Source organism: Emys orbicularis, chromosome 2, assembly GCF_028017835.1.
Source record: "Emys orbicularis isolate rEmyOrb1 chromosome 2, rEmyOrb1.hap1, whole genome shotgun sequence".
Lineage (NCBI taxonomy): Eukaryota > Metazoa > Chordata > Testudines > Emydidae > Emys > Emys orbicularis.
This window is the reverse complement of record NC_088684.1, coordinates 246,913,319-246,931,750: the sequence shown is the minus strand read 5'-3', so window position 1 is coordinate 246,931,750 and position 18,432 is coordinate 246,913,319.

Genomic DNA, 18,432 nt, shown 5'->3' with positions numbered 1-18,432 from the left:
AGACTGGGCTAAGTCCAGTTCTGCTGCCTTTTACAATCAGGATAACAACATTCCATTACCCCTGCATTCTAATACTAGAGTGATTGTAACCCAACACCAGCCAAAATTGATCATTTTGGAAGAGCAGTTCCTTCTTTTCACACACCTAGGCAAAGGAGGCGTGTTTATGTAAATACAGTCTGCTCCTGAAGTCTTTTTCCCAGCTCACCACTAGATGTCAGGGGAGAGCTCACTCAGACCCTTTCCATTATGTATACATAGACAAATTTCTTCAGGACTGAAATAATCATTCTACAGCTACACAATGCTTTTGAAAACATTTACTAATCATCTCTGAGAAATGAATCAGGGTGGATAACTTGCAACCAAGAATTTTAAGTGTTGGCCAAGAAGCTCCCTTGACTGTCAATATTAATTTTTAATAAATCTTAGAAAACTGGGAAAGTTCCAATGGACTTAAAAGAAGCCAAAATTGTGCCAATATTTACAAAGGGTAAACAAGATGACTCATGTAATTATAGCGATGATAACTGGACATTGATCCCAGGCAAAATAATGGAATGGCTTATACAAAACTCAGTCAATAAAGAATTAAAGGATGAAAATGACATTAACGACAATCAGCATGATTTCCTGGATAATAGATCAGACAAATGAATTTGATATCATTCAGATATTAGAAGCTTAAAGTTTCACATGCATTTAAGGGCTTTGCTTATTAGAAGCCTTGATTTGGTTTTTTCCTGTTTTGTCTTCTTTGAGTATGGAGAATCTGATTAATTTTAGAAAATTAATCACATGGGGAAATGTGAGATAAAATGGAAACAAAAGAATGATATTAGGGATTGTCTATGTGGTCAGTTAGTGCATGGCAAGCAAGGTACTCACCTGCCACGAACTAATTTGCCATGTGGACCCTGCTACTGTGCACTAAAGGTTTGAAACAGCAGTAGGTCAAAGTGCACTATGGAACTTTTACTGTGCCATAGAAGAGTCTACATGGAGAGCCAGTGCACAGCAGGCTACAGGGCTGTAGATTCACACACCGACCTGCTTGCGATACACTGACTCTCCATACAGGCATACTCTTCGTTTCCATTAAGGTACTGCTACAATAAAGAGGTCTGTTATGTGTTGGGGTTCATCTAGGCCAATAAGAGGTTTGATTACAGTCTCCCTTGTAACCCTAGGTGTCTTGTGACTGTGCAGCTGTGGTCCAGAGCTTTGACCCCAAAAGCCTGCCAGCAATCCACAAGCCTCAACGTGGCTTTGCCAAACCTGGTTATTCATTGCAGGATGACCTTAGTAACCTTCCAGACCAGAATTCACCCCCAAATCATCCTACTGCCCACAGGTGCCAACTTTCCTTGGTGCCGGTGGGTGCTCGCACCCCCCTGCCCCCAGCCCCGCCCCCAGCCTGCCCCGACTCCATCCCCTCCCTGCCCCTATTGGATCCCTTCCCAAATCCCCGCCCTGGCCCCGCCTCTTCCCCGAGCGTGCCGCGTTCCTCCTCCTCCCCCCTCCCTCCCAGCGCTTGCCGCATGAAACAGCTGTTTCTTGGCACAAGCGCTGAGAGGGAGGGGGAGAAGCAGGATGCGGCAGCGCTCAAGGGACAAGACGGAGCAGAGGCGGAGGTGAGCCGGGGTGGGGGGGGCGGGGCGGGGAGCTGCCGGTGGGTGCAGAGCTTTTGAAAACCAATTTCAAAACCGGAGTCGGTGCCTATGCTACTGCTGGGACCAGTCCTCTCACCAGACCCTCGCAGAGAAAGTGTTAGGTTCGCTGCCTTTTCAGAGAGAGTAAAACACTCCAACCCATTAACTTGCTAGAAGCACACACTTTACTGAATTTACACAGTGCTGATTATTTGTAATGAACGCAAAAGAAGTTTGTGAACAAAAAAGCATGGATTAAGTGATACAAAGTAAAAGAGATAAAGGTAGAGATAAAGGTAGAGGCAAATAAAAGTGAAAACATGCATCTAAAAGTCTAAAACTTAGTAAGTTTACAGTTTTTGTTCAAGAGGGCTTCTCTCATCCATGGTCTCCTTTCCAGCTTTTTACTGGCCAGCCTGGTCAGGACCCATCATAGAGATCAAATCACTCGGTTCCTTGGTCTCCTAAGGTGAAGGATAAAGATGGAGTCTCTCTCTGTTCCTTATATTCCTAAAAGGGATGTTTTTGTCTTACAAGTCAGGAAGGCATCTTGAGGATTCAGTCTCCTGTGTCTCTCTGGGGTACAGGAGCCATGTTAATTCTCTGTCTCTCAAGTTGAGGATCAGGATAACTTCTGCCAGTTTAGCTCAATGGCTTTGTTTACTGCTAATATATAAATTGAGGTAAATCCACATTCCTTTGTCTAGAGCAGATCTGTTTATCACCTTTATATAGTCTAGGCTGTCTTATCTTATACATGTTTTAGTAACATCCTACAGAGGGAATTCATAACTACACATATAACATTAACACATGCATTTTATAATGGTATTAATAACCTATGTGTTATTGGTTCTCATATGATATCCCACAAGGCATATTTTGTAAAAATAATATTGTAGAAATGTATACAGTGTGACTAAAGGTGGGGCCTGGGGTCACAAGGACAATGTGGTAAAACAGGTAGAATTGATCAAATAGATTTTCTTCTGCAGCTTTCACCTGAGATATTAATTTGTGCTATTAGTATAGGTATGCATGTACTGTGACCACATGGGATATACTCAAGCTATATGCTTTTTCACTTTTGACAAACATATTGCTGGCCATTCTTGAAACCAGCATAACCAAACCTACCATTTAGCATCGTTGGCTCAGGCTTTTTATCACATGCCACAAAACAGGGCCAGATTCTCATTTTACTTTCAATAATGTAACTCTAGAGTAATTCCATTGAAAATTGGCCATACCGCTTCAGTGTTCATCATATAATTTCTATACACGTGTCTTTTTGTTCAGTGTTTGTACAGCACCTAGCACAATGGGGTACTGGTCTATGACTAGGGCTCCTGGGCATTACTGCAATAAAATGCATTGTTATTATTAATAATAAATAATAATAAATGGATTATATTCTGGCCTCACTGAAGTCAATGAGAGTTTTGCCATTGACTTCAGTAGACCCAGGATTTCACCCAATATATCTTAATCAGTTTTGATAGCATAGTGAACTTGTTTTTTATTTCCTCTGATGATGTGACAAAAAAAAAAACAAGTGACATAATAATCACTGTATTTGTCTTGGCTACATCAGTAACGAGTATCTCTCATGCCCTTTGGAATGAGTCACCTACAGCTGGGAGTTCCACTTGCTTCCATTTTTTATCTATGATATTCTTTGCTACCAAAAATGAGATGCCAACACATGTCCAGATGTTGGCCTGTTAGAAGCATTTTAGAGAAGACTCCCAAGAGATAACATTTTGCAGGTGGGAGAGTTTTAGCAGTAGATCCGCTTTTGGTATTTTATTTATTTATAACTCCAAGATGGCCAATGTTTCTTGTTTCAAATCTAAGTCAGAGACTCCTCTTTTTGCACATTAAGTTGGTTTATTATTATCATCTATTATTAATTATTATTATTATAACAGTAATGCCTTGGGGCCGAAGGGGCTCAAAGAACTGCACATACATAGTGAGTAGCAGTCCCTGAATCCCAATGCAGTGTTTTAATCTTGAGACCCTACTTCTTCCTGATAAAAATGTTTTCAGGATACTTGTTGATCTTATAATACACAGGATACATTAATAAATAATATTTACTATAATTTGGCAATTGTCCCTCTTCCGCACTGAAAGCCAATCTTTGCTCAAGCTATAGAGCCTGAATAAATTCACAACAGTGTGGTTCAAGCCCTAAGAAAATAGTTTAGGGTACATCTATATGCTGTGATGAAACACTTGTGGCCCTGCCACCGCTGGCCTGGAACAGCTGACTCAGCTCAGGCTTCTGGGACTTGGGCTGCGAGGTTATAAAATTTCAGTGTGGATGTTTGGTCTCGGACTGGTGCCTGGGCTCTAACACCCCACAATGTGGGACGGTCTCAGAGCCCAGGCTCCAGCCCAAGTCCAAATGTCTACACAGTAATTTTGTAGCCCTGCAGCCCGCCTCCCATGAGCCCGAGTCAGCTGACTGGGCTGTGAGACTCAGTGGCTCAGGTTTACTATTGCAGCATAGACATACCCTTAGGGGCTAGATGGCACAACCCTGAGCAGGGGGTAGTGTGTAATTTGTTCTACCCCAGGAATGGTCCTGGAAGGACTGCACTACAGAAACACCCCTCTGAGTTACAATTCCCTCTTTGCTTTCCACTTGCTCCGGGGGGGCAGGAAAGATGTAATTTGCTGCTAGCCTATGCTAGTAACAAATTACAACACTCTGCTTCAGATCAGCTGTGCTAGCTGGTGCATTGGAAAAACAGAGCAGAGGTTCCATTCATTCCCCCTTTCCCAAGAATTAAAGTAAGAGGGAGCACTTAAACTCTCTCTTCTCTGTTAAAAGAGAAGCGACCTTGGCTTCTATAAATAGCACTCCCTCTCCTGTTTGCCTGGTGTGCTGACAACTCCCATTCCTGTTTCAGTCCTACTACAGCTATTGCCTGTCCAATTACTGAGGAGAGGGTTAAGTGGGTGTGCGGTACTTGCATACTCCTGCACAGCTGGGCCCCAGGTATGGGTAGCTCTCATTGGGTGGGCAGCAGAGGTGAAAGTAAGATGGGGCAGCAGTAGCAGGACTCCGGCGGTGATTTAAAGGGCCCGGGGCTTCACACAGTGGCAGGAGCACCGGGCCCTTTAAATACCCACCCGAGCCAGGCTGCCAGAGCCCCGGGGACCTGGCAGCCGGGCTCCAGCAGTGATTTAAAGGGCCCGGGGCTTCGCGCTGTGGCAGGAGCACAGGGCCCATTAAATCCCCGCCCAAACCCTGCTGCCCTGGGGTAGCAGTGGCAGGGCTCCCATGGTGATTTAAAGGGCCCAGAGCTCCATGGCGCTCGGTGCCCTGGGCTCTTTAATTCGCCCCTGAGCCCCAGGGCTCCCAGCCACCTCTGCAGCTGGTAGCTCCAGGGTGATTTAAAGGCCCTGGGGCTCCCAGCCACAGCCAGAGCGCCAGGGCCTTTAAATCTTGAAAGGCCCGCCCCTTCTGGTTGAGGCCACACCTCTTCTGGTTGAGGCCACGCCCCCGCTCAGGACTCCGGCGTACCGGTAAGTCCTTTAAGTTACTTTCACCCCTGGTGGGCGGGCAAAGGGGGTTCTACAATAACTTGCTATCCTGCATGAGTGTGTAGTCCAAGTCACAGCTTAGCCAATGAAAAGGTGAGCACCGAGAATCTCAAAGGAAAAAAGGGCTAGTGACAGTAATTGGGATGATGTCCCATTTTCATGAACCCAAGTATTTTTTACTAGTGTAAAATATATGTTTCAATAAAACGACATCATTTCGCATCACAAATAAAGCCATGGCTGTGAGAGCTCTGCAATGGGGTAGCAGTACTGGCCATGAGAAATAGTTTACAAAAGTAGATTTCATGCCCTATTTGAATTAAAAGGAAAGCACTGTATCTGGAGCATGAATGCAACAAAATATATTAAATTGTAACCTCAATTATCTCTAAATCAGGAGAAAGTTGTTTACTAGTTTGTTTCTGGGGATTTTTTGTTCTTGAGGCTGTAATGTTTTCACCAGCTGGTTTTGAATGTTAAAGCACTTAGCATTATAGAGAAAGTCAAGCATGGTGACTATTTTATTGTTGAATAAATGATAGCTGATGCGGTGGAGCAGTGGCATCATGACCTGTCTTTGTGAGTTAACTTTTACAAGGGCTTTCAAAACCAGCCCAGAAATCAGTGACTTACAATAATTATACTCCAGCATGCATAAAGGGTCACTACATCTGCACCTCCACTGCATCAATTATAACTTTTGTTCCAAAAGTCATACTAATATTTGCCTGAATCCAATGCCTAATGAAAAAACAAAAGCGTTCTACTCCTTTGGCAAAAACAGGGGGTCTGTGACAGAGAAAGGGTCAAAGGGCAATCAAGGATATGTAGATACATATAGATAATGGTTTCTTTCTACCTTCAAATTATTCAACCTATAGATGCCAAGTTGGCCTTTCTGAAAGAATAATAGTGAAAATAACATTCAAGTACTGCAGATGCTGACTAGCTAACACGGAATTTTAATTTTTGGAAATACCACATTCTCCATCCAAAGGACTTTTAGTCCATCAAGGGATGAGCCTGTGTGGGAAGCTGCATGCCAATTCTCCCCTCAGCTTTGTGGGTGTTGCTAAATTGGCAAACATGCTCACTACAATGGGCTAAAAATCATCCTTGCTGTAACACCACTAAATTCAATTGAATTAAACCAGAGCTGTATTTGGCTCACAGTCTCTAATCACCTCTATGCTATGCAGTAGCAGTTTTCCAATAAATGTGTCTTTCAACACATTCTATAGACTTCAGCTCTTAGCACTTTTTTCTTTTCCACTTCAGAGGTTTATACAATTATCAGCTTAAGCTTTAATTGGATTTAACTAATTGGTAAACAGGATTTTTATTCATTAGTTTTATACATGTATCAGTTATTCATTTAAGGTTTAATTTGAATTAAATGTAAGCAACTGGGTTGCTGGGATTCTTTTTTTTTTTTTTCATCACTCAGTGAAAAACCTTGACAAATATCAGCAATTTATCCATTCCTATCTTTAGAAGTCTGCTATAGATTATTAAGCAATCAAAGATTTTTTTATATGTATAAGAGCACCCATGGTGCTTGGTATTTGAGCTGATCAGCATGAAATGAAATGCAAGAGCTTTTCAGGTTAATGTTAATTAAGTCTCGCACATAGTCCACACACATCTGAGAAAAGAAACACATCAACTCTAGAAGTAGTGTTTATATAAAACATGCTGAATATATAAGAAACTAATAACCATATTGATGGCTTTTAACCATAGACTAGCCCTGCAGTTTTATAGAAACTCTTGGGGGAGTCTTTAAAATATGATGCAGAATTAGAAGGAGAATTATGACTATGAATAAACTGGCATTCAAAAGCCATCAGTTAAATTCTTACCAAAGACTTATTGTCATTAGAGCTGTGGGATACTGACCCCTGAATTGAGATCATGAATTTCCATAAAACCTACAGATAATGCAAGACTCCTTAGGGACTAATATCAGAGGTTTCTCAGGTTTGGCTTGATTTTATTTATAAGCAGTGACAATGAAAAATAAAAGGCGCTATGAAATCACAGACCACACATTTTTCTATACTCCCAAGATTTGCTAATATCTTTTAACAAGGACGAGAAATCCAGCTGTAGACATACGTTCTGATTGACTCGCTGGGCCTTTTTGGTGATGTAACTCTCATCCACCTTCTGGAGTGGCTTATTGATACGTTAGATGTCACAGCTACATTTGGGCCACACATCCCCACCCATGCATGTTACTTTGGGACTCCAAGAAGCAGCAACATCATCTCAATAAATCTGGCTGTTGAGTAAATGTGATGAGAGAAGGCACTGTTTCCAGAATGCCATCTCAATGCAGAGACAACACAAAGAGTCTTCATGACAATGGCAATAGAGATCTCACCTCACCAATGAGAACTTCATTATCAATTCAGTCGTTCTTACATATACTTAATTTGTTGTGGCCCTACAATGAATTCTTCTCTTTATTCACAGATCTTTCTATTCATTCTGCTGCAGAAAAGACAGTGCAGTTGAAAAGTAAAGCTGGGGGGGGAAATTGGCAAATAATAAATTGCCAAAAAATGCATTTTGGAGGGCATGAAACCTATATGGGAATTCAGTCAAATTTGGCAAATAGTTTTGGCTGGGGAAAAAAATGAAAACAAAAATTTCAGGAATGTCAAAATGTTTTGTTTAAAAATGTCACTTGGAATCAACATCTGAAAAAATTTGTTTGTCCCAAAGTAATTTTTTTTTTTTTCGTTCTTTCATTTCAGTAAGAAACATCGAAAAAATATTAGTTTCAATTCAAAGGAAACTGATTTTTTTTTCTGGTTCAGCCTCTGAATCAAAAATCTATTATTTGCTTAGTTCGATTCAAAAGTCTAATTAAAGAAAAATACTACTTGGAATGTGTTAATAACTTCATCAGAGGAAAATAAAGCCAAACCTATTGATTAGCTCAATATATTTTATATACTACTCAACAAAGGGTGCCATCCATTTAAAAGTGTTCTTGTGTGCCTGCCATTATATTTCTGTCACTACATGTGTTTAAAATATTATTAGTGCATTTGTCTTGGTAAAAATTATGTATTTGAGGCTACTCCCGCTAACATTAATATCATGTATGTCACATATTTTAGTAAGTGTTGGTTAAAACTATGATAACACCCTATGTATAGCGTCTGAGCAGGTATATGCTTTTTTTACATGCTTAACATTAAATTATGGTTAGCTTCATAAATTGTCTGAATTTTCTTCTGTATTATCTCCACTCAACAAAAAAGTATGGAGTAGAGCTGATTTGCAGTATTCAGTCATTTTCCACTAATATTTATCTGATTATTTTTAATGAATTTGCTTTAAGTGTCTTTGTTTCCTGTTTGTCTTTGCTCTCCACCAATATCTTATTGAATGCGATTACTGGCAGGAAAGGTTGCTGAGGCAGTGTTGTTGAAGCAGATATTTCAGAATATTCAAAGACTTTGTGGTCAGGAGTATTTGTGCCAGAAATCAGATTCTACAGTATGAACCTCATCCAGTCAGGGAACAGAACCATACTATGTCACTTATATTTAGAATCAAACCAACTTGAATTTCACATCTCAAAATTCATAGTATCACACTGAACTACTCATGAATGAGATACAGATCAAAAAATTATTCACAGGAATTATTTATGGAACAACTTTGAATAATGAATACATTTGAGAAAAACACAGTCTGTTTCCCAACTATTTGTGAACAAAAAGAATCAAAATTCATTAAACAGATAATTTGTTATCAATAATCTATCCAGTCTTAGTCCAGAAGCTAAACATTGAGGGTGGCTTTCCAAAATTTTCACTAGCAGTTAGTGCATCCACAATAATAACAAAACCTTTTGATTTATTTCCAAAACTCAGATCTCAGCATCACTAAGAAATACTGTAGCAGTGAGTTAGAAGAGCTTTCTGGATATCACCATACAAATAAGAACACAAAATTTGCCATGTTTTTGAGCAGTTTATTAGAAGTGGGTCAAAGTTCTTTCCATTTGGGCACCAAAATTTCTGCAATGCTCCTGTTAATGACAACATATTTTCAGGTGCACATCAAAGATACGAGATCTGATCCTGCTCCAACCGAAATAAATGGACATTTATGCTGTTGATTTCAGTGAAAGCTGAGTGGGCCCTTGGTCAACTAGCTGCTGTCTAATGAAAAATAAATGAAATAAAAGTGCTCAAAATTCAGAATTTTAACAGGTTAGCTTTTACTTAAATATTTTGGCTTTATTTCCATAGTGCCCAAAATCAGTCAAGACTGAGTAGTACTTTACTCTGCAAAGTAATCTCACTGTAATCAACACGCATCAAGATGCAATCCCCACCATCTTAAATTGTTAATCGTTAATCTTTCTTCTTTAACCATTTGCATCACTGACAGACACTCAAGCCTACTAATATACTTGTCTTGGTCTATGAAAGAACCAGTATGACCACATTACAGACCTCAGTTAAGCAGGACTTTAACATAACTTTAGCAGTGTAAAAAACTGTGCCACTGTAATTCAGATGAATATGTTTAATTGATTTCAGCAAGAGCAATTTAGCTAGAAATGTTCTTTCACATGAATAAAGAATCCTATAGCATAAGGGTGGTGTGCTAGGCTCCTGCACATAATCAATTTACTGTGAGGTCAAGAGTGTGGGGTGACGACAGGCACTGATGACCTCAATCCTTCCTGAGTTCCTTTTTTAAGGTTCCTCTGGCTAATTGTTTCTAATCCTAAAGTACACTGAAATTAATTCCTATTGTTTTCTGGTGGGCTTCCTGGTAAAAGACCAATTAATCCTTGTTAAATTCTTATGAATAGTTCAACTTCTATTCATCAGGCTTTTCACCAGTTAGGTTTCAGATTCTTCTCAGACCCAGCTATGTTCAGATGCACTCAGCTTCTGAAGAAAGATTTCAGTTTGCATATGGTATAAATGTCTGTCCAACTTCCCTTGTTTTCACACTCCAACCTTCTATATAGTGTAGCACTGGTGACAATTTCAATTACCGGGATATTTTAGTACTGTCATGACAAAAAGAAAAAAAATATTTGACAGCATGCAATTTTGTCGCTTTGAGATTTAACAAATAAAAACACTGAGAGCTCATGTAATGCTCTCTTCTTTTGTATCTATACACCCACTGACATATCAGAGCAATGAAATGACTGTCAGTTGTAAGAAGATGTTTAGAATTACAATTAAATACCAAGGGCCACATTCTGATCAGTCGTTACATGACTGTCAGTCCTGAGCAATTCCACTGAAGTCAGTGGAGTTACTCGGGATTTAATCCAGTGTGACTGAGAGCAAAGTCCTGCTGCTGTTATTCAATTGTTAGGAGATTTACTGTATGGGGTATGCCCTAGACACATAACACACTGTGTCATACTTGTTGATGTACTTACAGGCAGAGTAAGAGCTTTTGTATTTGACACAGGTGAAAACTCCTGGGTGAAAATAGATTGTAGAAAATTCCTAGCTGAGCTCTAATATCAATTTTCAGGAAGCAAAAATACTGTGTAAACATTTTCTACCAAGCTAGACTAGTTGAAATGGAGGAAGTTTAGTACACACTATGACTGTAACAACCCTAAATGAATAACCAGAAAATACATGAAGGATCAGGATGTCTAAGACTAAAAAAATTCTCACTGATATCTGCAAGGCTTTTTATATCTTTGGTGTATTGTCTAAAAACTGGATGGGAAAAATATTTCTCAAACATTTCATTACAAAATTGTAATGAAATTTGTCAGATAAATTATTTGAAAAATACACGACCAAATGATTTGACAAACTCCATAAACTGGGCAAATAATGGGGCAAATATTCAAAGAATAATGTATTCAGAAATAGAGCAAAATTCACCAACTGTTACTGGAACAACTGTAATGTTAACTATCACAAATAAAGAAAATCAATCAGAAGTACAAAGAAAAGGTAATGTGAGAGATGCTGTTAAAGGCCCCATCTACACTGGAGATGAGTTTAAATGTTTTAAACTTTGTATTTAATAATTTCTTCCTAAATGACAAAACAAAACAAAATGTTTTGATCAGCAAAGAAGAGAAATGGAAAGAAAAAAATCCTAAAAATATAACATTGCTATGTGTAAACACAATACACAGGAATAAGGCAGTATTCAGAGACAAACAGGATATACGCCTGATGTTATGTCAGGAGAAGAGCACACATATGTCATAATAATACAAAGAAATAGCACTGTTCTGCTTTCTAGCCTACAATTTGGATGGATGGTTGAATGAAAAGCGGAAAGAGAGAGAAAGAATGTTTCTGGTGAACTCTGCTATTTTGGGAACGCCAAAAAATCAGAAAAAAAACCAACCCTCTTTTAATTTTCTTTATTTTAATTTTATGCAAAATTATCACCCTGTTGCCTCGGCAGTATTCGTGCTCCTTTAAAATCCAAACTCTGTTCTGAAGCTGTTTTATATTTGTTTTCAAAGACTTGTGGTAAAGTATTGGAGGATTGCGGGGTTTTTAACAGTAAAAATAAGAAACTACCTTTCCGTTTGGGTTAGAACTGAGATGAAATGAGAAATGGCTGCCACCAAGCAGAAAATTTGCTCACTTTATGTGTGCCAGTTAATTACGACACTTCAGAGGCGCTTCTGAAAGGATAAGGCAAGCTGCATAAATTTAGCTGTAATCCAGGCAGGCAAAACTAATTTGCAGGGGATGGCCTTATCTAGCTGCTGCAGCTTTCTCAGAAAATTAACCTTGGATATTTGGGCCCAATTCAGAAAGTGTTTGATTTTTTTTCCTTCCCTGCTCAGCATAAGAGAATTTCAAATTCAATACAATACCTGACTTTTAAGAGGCACCATGAATGCTGTAGGCAGTTCAGAGTTATTATCGACAAGCAAAAATATATATTTTTATATATACATATATATGATTGTCCTTCATGCCCATTATCCTGCCTTCTTACATGCGCATCAGAGGGTTTATCGCAGTATGTATAGGGGGTTCCTTTGGATTAACAGAATATGCAACTCATTTTAATGTACTTAGAAAAATTCATCAAAGTTCATTGCAGAATAAGTCATGCATACTGACTTGTTCATTCCAGTGGAAGTGAAGAAATCCCCATAAAAATAGAAGTTTAATGAAGTGTTGGAGCAAAGTCCTGCCTGTCATTCCAATTACCACTGATTTAGAATCTTCCTTGATATATCACTATTAATTACTCTTACTCAGGACAATTAAAAGTTTACCTTTGATTTCACCAGCTTTCACCAGTTCATGGGTGAAAGATTTAATTAACAAATGTTGCCAAATCCACCTTAAAGCCGCAGGCGTAAAAAAAGAAGCATAATAAGTGTTATTGGCTCCTGAGTATTTTACAACCTATATAATTGAAGACTGAATTTTTATTTTATCTATGAGTGTTAATCAGTTCATAATAAGTTCCTGCATCTGTAGATGACTGTAGATGACTAAAGTGTTGAATTTTAATTTAAATAGAAGTTTGGTCTTGAGTATTTTGAAATCATAGGACTAAGTCTTAAATAATATAATTTGTGATGCTTGCTTTAAATAATAGTATATATATGCCAAAATCAGTGAGAAAATATGTGTGACTATCTAAGTAAATGTATATTTTAGTCCTTTAGTTAAAGCACATTTAATCTTGTGTAGTTCTGTAGCACATCAATAAACCTGTCTGAAACCTCCTAACACACGTTCAATTGCCAAGGCTAAATGTTATGGCTAGCCCAAGTTAGGTCTTGTGAAAATGTAACCAGCCTCCATAAGTATCCATACACAATGCTTTATCATTCATGATACTTATAATACTGGAATTTTTATGGCAACATCAAACTTCATAGCTACTCTAAATTGTGCCAGCTTGTAACAAACCTTTGGGGCTGCTGTACTGGCTGGAGTTCAATGGAATACAGCATGCTTTGGCCACGCCCCACCCATCTTTCACACCAAGTCCCAGCATGCCCCAAGATACCTTACATGTTGGCTTTATGTCAGTATAACTTTATGTCCCATGTCATATTAAAGACTAGCTACCCATTTAGTTGATAGTAATTTTGCATGCAGAGTGATTGAAGCATTAGATCTAAATAAATATACCAACCTTATAATTCTGTAATGAAGGACTAAATTGTTGTTTTTACCAAATGTGGCAAAGTACCGTCTCCTCCGCAGCAGGCTCAGTCCTTTTTAGCCTTGGAGACACAGGCTTGGGCAAGGCAAATCCCTGCAGGTAGCGCAGGGTCTGGCTATTCCTTTTCTCAGTCAGCCCCTTGTGCTTGTTTATCTTCCCTTCTGGGGACAGAGTGCAGCCTTCCTTGCAGGAAGGGTTCAGAGCCTTGCTGCTCCTAGCTTACTGGCAGCTTCCCTGGTTCTCTCACTCTCTCTTCCCCCCTCCTTCCACACTGGGGAGGGTTTAAAAAGGTCCCAAGCAGTTGGAGCCAGCTGACCCTAATTAGTTCCCTAGTAACCCCTTGCCCAGCTGAACCTTATTTCCCCATGGTTCTCTCTCTTCAGTGGCTTGGGAGAGGCCTTTTTAACCCCCTGGGACTGATTACTACCCCCTTTGTAGCTGTTTGTCCTGGGTTTGCCACATATCCCCCCCCCCCCCCTGCTCAACACTACGGGGTTGGGCTACTTGGGTCGGAAAGCAGTGCACTCTCGACAGGCCATCCGCATTGCCATGTCGGGTCCCAGACCTATGTCGTACCGTGAAGTGGAAGGGTTGAAGCGACAGGAACCACCTTGTTACTCTCGCGTTTTTGTCCTTGTTTTGGTGCATCCACTGCAAAGGGGCATGGTCCGTGACAAGGGTAAATCTCCGTCCAAGTAGATAGTAGCGGAGGCTCTCTATGGCCCATTTCACAGCCAGGCACTCCTTCTCCACCACGGCGTATTTCCGTTCCCTAGGTAGGAGCTTCCTACTGAGGAAGAGGACGGGGTGTTCATCATCTCCGACCATTTGGGAAAGCACCGCTCCCAACCCTACTTCAGAGGCGTCGGTTTGTAGGATAAACTCCTTCCCCCAGTCTGGGGCTACTAGTACGGGGTCTGTGCAGAGGGCCGTCCTCAGATCCGCAAAAGCACCCTCGGCCGCCGCGGACCATTTTACTATGTCAGGGCCCCGAGCTTTTGTTAGGTCCGTTAATGGGCATGCCCTGGTGGCGAAGTGGGGAATGAACCGCCTATAGTACCCCACTAGTCCCAGGAATGCTCTGACCTGTTTCTTCCGGAGTGGTCGGGGCCACTTCTGTATAGCTTCTAACTTGTTGAGCTGGGGCTTCACCACGCCCCTCCCCACTATATACCCAAGGTACTTAGCCTCAGCTAACCCAATCGAACATTTGGAGGGATTGGCAGTCAGCCCTGCCTTCCTGAGGGTGTCCAGGACCGCTTCTACCTTCTCCACATGAGTCTCCCAGTCGGGGCTATATATGATGACGTCATCGAGATAGGCTGCCGCGTACTTCCCATGGGGTCGCAACAGTTTGTCCATTAGCCGTTGGAAAGTAGCGGGGGCCCCATGCAACCCAAAGGGGAGAACAGTGTACTGATATAGACCTTCTGGCGTTGCAAAGGCGGTCTTCTCCTTGTCGGCCTTGGCCAGGGGGATCTGCCAATAGCCCTTGGTAAGGTCAAGGGTAGACATAAACCGTGCCTTTCCCAATCTGTCAATCAGCTCATCTATCCTGGGTATAGGGTAGGCATCAAATTGGGACACCTCATTGAGTTTGCGGAAGTCATTGCAGAACCTCATACTGCCGTCCGGCTTAGGCACTAAAACCACGGGGCTGGACCATTGGCTATGAGATTCTTCAATGACTCCTAAGGCCAGCATTTTCCTGACCTCTGTCCTAATCTCTTCTCTCTTGGCCTCTGGGATCCGGTATGGCTTAACGTTCACTTTCACTCCAGGCTCCGTGAGGATGTGATGGTGAACCTCCGTAGTCCTGCCCGGCTTTTCGGAGAACACATCCTGGTTGCGTTTGATCAGGCTGATCACTTCTGATCGTTGTTCCGGAGTCAACTCCGGGGATATCCCCACCAGGTCAGGCTGGTTGCTTTTAGGGGATGGCACCCCCAGTGCAGCCACCGGAGCTTCTCTATCGTGCCAAGGTTTCAGCAGATTTATATGGTAGATCTGCTCCAGCTTCCGGCGGCCCGGCTGTCGTACCTTATAGTCGACTTCTCCTATCGCTTCTATTACCTCGTATGGCCCCTGCCACCTGGCCAGGAGCTTGCTCTCGGCCGTGGGTATGAGCACCATCACCCGGTCCCCCACCTGGAACTTCCGGGTCGTTGCTCGGCGATCGTAGTTTGTCCGTTGTGCCCCTTGGGCCTTCTCCATGTGTTCGCGCACAAGGGGGGTGACTTGGGCTATTCTGTCTTTCATCTGCAACACATGTTCAACAACGTTTCTCCCAGGGTTCGGCTGTTCTTCCCAGTCTTCTTTAGCCAGGTCCAGTATGCCCCTGGGGTGGCGACCGTATAACAGCTCGAAGGGGGAGAATCCAGTGGAAGCCTGAGGTACCTCCCGTACGGCAAACAGCAAGTAAGGCAGCAGGGCGTCCCAGTCTTTCCCGTCACGACTAATCACTTTACGTAACAGGTTCTTCAATGTCCTATTAAAGCGTTCGACCAGGCCATCGGTCTGGGGATGGTAGACCGATGTTCTAAGGGTCCGTATGTGGAGCATTGTACACAGGTCCTTCATCAGCTTAGACACAAAGGGGGTCCCTTGGTCCGTCAGGATCTCCTTAGGTATTCCTACTCTGGAAAAAAATCTGGACTAATTCTTTGGCTATGGTCTTGGACGTGGTATTCCGTAGGGGTATGGCCTCGGGGTATCGGGTGGCATAATCTAGTACTACCAGAATGTATTGATGGCCCTGGGCTGACTTTTCCAATGGCCCTACTATGTCCATAGCTATACGCTCAAATGGGACCTCGATAATTGGCAGAGGTACCAGAGGGGCCCTTAAGTGGGGTCGGGGCCCATGTATCTGGCATTCTGGACAGGATGTGCAATATCGTCGGACCGCTGCATAAACGCCAGGCCAAAAAAACCTCTGTAGAATCCGATCCAGGGTCTTATCTACCCCTAGATGGCCCCCGAACAGATGGCTGTGGGCCAGCTCCATTACGGCTCTTTGATGCTTCCGTGGGACCAAGAGTTGTTGTATGACTTGCTCTTGGACCCGGACTACTCTGTATAGCAGGTCATTCTTAATCATATAATATGGCCCCGCGCCCTTAACTCTCCCCTCCACGGGTACCCCATTTACCTCGACTACTTCTTTGAGAATATTGTGGTATATGGGATCATTGGCCTGATCCTGACCAAAATTCCCGCGTGCGGTCCCCATTTGTCTAAACTCGGGGGGGTCTACCTCCGTCTCTCCCTCGGGGAAAGCCCCTGGGGAACCAGGTCCGGCGATAGGGTTGTTGATCGCCGACCCAGTCCCACTGTCAGTCGAGCCCCTTCTTTCCCCTACAAGCGTAGACTTCTGGCACTGGGTCAGGACCCTTGTCCCCCTCCTTTTATCCGCCCTCCGTTCCCTCCTAGTCTTCCTGGGCTTCCCCGGCGGGGAGAACAAATCCTGGCTAAATTCATGGAAGGTTGGGGGAGGGTTAACGATCTGGGCCACGCCCTGGGTCCCAGGGTCATTATTTTCTTCTACCTTCTCCCCAGGGAGTAGGCTATCAAACCCCGGGAAGTCTCGTCCGATAAGGACAGGGTAGGGGAGTTTTGGAACTACTCCCACCGTCAACCTAGTGGGGCTTCCGAAAACTTCTATTTTTACGGGGATGGTTGGATAATAGTTGACATCCCCATGCACACAGGATATTCCCGAGCGTTTGGCCCGGGATAGTTGGTCTTGTCCGACCAGCTTCCCCGAGACTAACGTGATTGCACTTCCCGAGTCTACTAAGGCTGTGGTCTTTATACCATTCATCTTAACTGGCCTAGTGTATCTATGAGGGACCATCGCAACCCCGACTAGACTTATTAGATCACATGGTCCCCCTATATCTCCCAGTTCGCATTGCATAGGCTCTCTAGATTCGGGCATTGGGCAGCGATATGCCCCATTTCGCCACAGGCATAACATCGGTACCCCGCTCGGGGCAGCCCCCTATTTTTCGGGCTGCTGGGCTTTATCTCTCGAGTCTTTCTCCCCCAGTCCTCAAGTCTCTCCGGGACCACGGGCTGCTCTTCTGCCTCCTTCCTCCCCTCCATTGTCCGGCCTGGCGCTAGGGCAAACCGGGGCCTCGGTGCAGAGACTGGTCTCCGATTCTGGCGCCTTCCTTCCCCGGGGGTCCGAGAAAGTTCTTGGGCTGCTAAGTGTTTCTCTACAAGGGCAACTAGCTCATCATACGAGGAGGGATCATTTTGGCGGACCCACCCTCGTACGCCCGGCGGCAACCCCCTCATGTACCTGTCCAACACCAGGATTTCCACCACCTTCTCCGGCCCATGGGTCTCAGGGCGGAGCCACTTCCGGGCGAGGTGGATCAAGTCAAATAGCTGGGACCTCGGCGCTTTGTCGTCCCGGTACTTCCACTCGTGGAAGCGCTGGGCCCTTATGGCCGGCGTCACCCCTGACCTCGCCAGGATTTCCGCCTTCAGCTGGGGGTAATCCATAGCTGCTTCTATGGTCATATCGAAATAGGCCTTCTGAGCCTCCCCACACAGAAATGGAGCCAGGAGGCCTGCCCACTGATCTTGGGGCCAAGCCTCCCGCAGTGCCGTCCTCTCGAATGCAAGGAGATACGCCTCTATATCGTCATCCGTTGTCATCTTCTGTAAATAGTTGCTTGCGCGTAGCGGCCGGGTCCCCTGGGGCCCATGCGTCAGCGCGGTCAGGGCTTTCAACTGGTTCACTACATCATTCAGGGTGGCTCGATCTTGGGCCGCCTGGTTCATCAGCAATTGGTTTGTCTCCTGTTGGACACGTACTGACTCTTGCTGGGCTGTCATCTGTACTCTGGTAGCCTCTTGTTGGGCCGCAGTGGCCTGAATCAAGGCCTTCACTACGTCCTCCATTTTTGTGTGTGTGTGTGTGTGTGTGTGTGTGTGTGTGTGTGTGTGTGCGTGTGCATGTGCGTGTGCATGTGCGTGTGTGTGCGTGTGTGTGTGCGATTTACCTTGCCCTGAGATGGCTTGCCACAACTCCTCACTC